The sequence below is a fragment of the Leptonychotes weddellii genome, chromosome 14, assembly GCF_054177405.1.
Source record: "Leptonychotes weddellii isolate Sample4059 chromosome 14, ASM5417740v2, whole genome shotgun sequence".
Taxonomy (NCBI): domain Eukaryota; kingdom Metazoa; phylum Chordata; class Mammalia; order Carnivora; family Phocidae; genus Leptonychotes; species Leptonychotes weddellii.
Genome location: NC_138382.1, coordinates 55801018 through 55802663, shown reverse-complemented (window position 1 = coordinate 55802663; position 1646 = coordinate 55801018). Strand labels below are relative to the sequence as shown.

Genomic DNA, 1646 nt, shown 5'->3' with positions numbered 1-1646 from the left:
TTATCTAGAATAAGTGGAATATCTTACAAATTGTTCCTCAGACTCTTATTTGTACATTCTGAGACCATGACTTTATAGGAGGGTATAATTTTCCTCATTCTGAGCAACTGAATTCTATAGCTAAGGACACGGAGACAAACTTTCTGTCAAGTGTAGATCGGGCAGACTGTGTCTTCTCCCATGAATGTGAAATGGCACAGGAAGCAGAGACCCACTTCTAGCTAGGGGACTTATCAATGGTACCTGTTTTCCTCAAAACAAATCCCAAATCTCAAAGATGGCTCCATTTTGGGGGTAAGGGTTGGGTAAAATGGGTGAAGGAGGGAGGGAGATACAGGCCTCCGGTTATGGAATGAGTAAGTCATGGGAATAAAAAGAAGAACCTCAGGAATAGTAAGTGATATTCTAACAGTGATGTAATGGGACAGATCGTAGCTACACTTGTGATGAACATAGCACACTATGTAAACTTGTCAAATCACTAAGTTGTACACCTGACACTAATGTAACATTGTATGTCAACTTTGCCAAAAAAAAAAAAAAAAGATGGCTCCATTTTTTTAGGGAAATTCATTCTTCCTCTGAACTTGCTCTTCAAAAGCTGGAGCACTCACTTTGGCAGCACACATACTAATAACGTTGGAATGATAAAGAGAATATTAGCATGGCCTCTGTGCAAACATGATATGCAAATTGATGGCGGCGTTCCATGTTTGAGACACCTGGGTGGCTCAGTCGGTTAAGCGTCCAACTCTTGATTCCCGCTCAGGTCATGATCTCAGGGTTGTGGGATCGAGCCCCTAGTCGGGCTCCAAGTTCGGTGAGGAGTCTGCTTGAGATTCTCTCTCTCCCTCTCCTTCTTCCCCTCCCCCTGCTGATGCTCTCACTTTCTCTCTCTAAAGTAAATAAATAAATCTTTAAGAAAAAGCTGGAACCACATTTTATTCTTTCACCCACCTTTTAAATTCTGTACCTCTAAGTGCAGAATGTTTTTGCCTTCAACTTGCTTTGAGTTTTGAGATGTTGGTTGAGTTATGGGAAGCCCACGTATTTACCAATACTGGGGTCTGCACACGAGTTTCCTAATTTTGATGCATATTCAAGATACTGTTGGTATGTGTAGAGCATGCAACAGATGCAGTTGATGCCCTGCTCCTATCCCCTTTACCTACCCATCCTCACTGGTGGCAGCTGTAGACACTTTCCAGGGCATGGACAGCTTCCCACCCCCCACACCTGCTTCCCCTTTTCCCTGCCTAGGGACTTTCTTGGCACTCACCTGAGGAGCTTGCAGAGCCTCAGACAGGTTCAGCCCAGAAGTGCAGGGACATCAGCACCCCTGGGGCAGGGGGCCATTCTCAACCAACGAGAGATGGAAAGCAATGAGTAAATGCTGCGGTCTTCCCAGTAGAATGATTCAGAGCAGGGCTGACTCTGTTTTGCATGACTTGATGTGGCCGACCTTGAGGGCAAGTGCCTCCTTAAATTTTGCACCCTCTTCTCCCCCTCTCTTGTCCTGACTATGATTCTGAGGCAAGTTCCTCACAGTTTCTGAGAGGGTTCCCAGCAGGACTGAGCCCCAGTAGTAGCTCATAGTTAATGGCTTACTTAGGCACATATCCTGTACTGATGTTTCTCCTCCTTTT

General features: G+C 45.1%; 1 non-coding gene across 1 annotated transcript; it reads left to right on the top strand.

The window, feature by feature from the left end:
• Window positions 1-606: 606 nt before the first annotated feature.
• Window positions 607-717, top strand: LOC115940771 (U6 spliceosomal RNA). Its single transcript, XR_004075504.1, has one exon. It is a non-coding gene; the product is annotated as a U6 spliceosomal RNA (small nuclear RNA).
• The last annotated feature ends 929 nt before the right edge of the window (window positions 718-1646 follow it).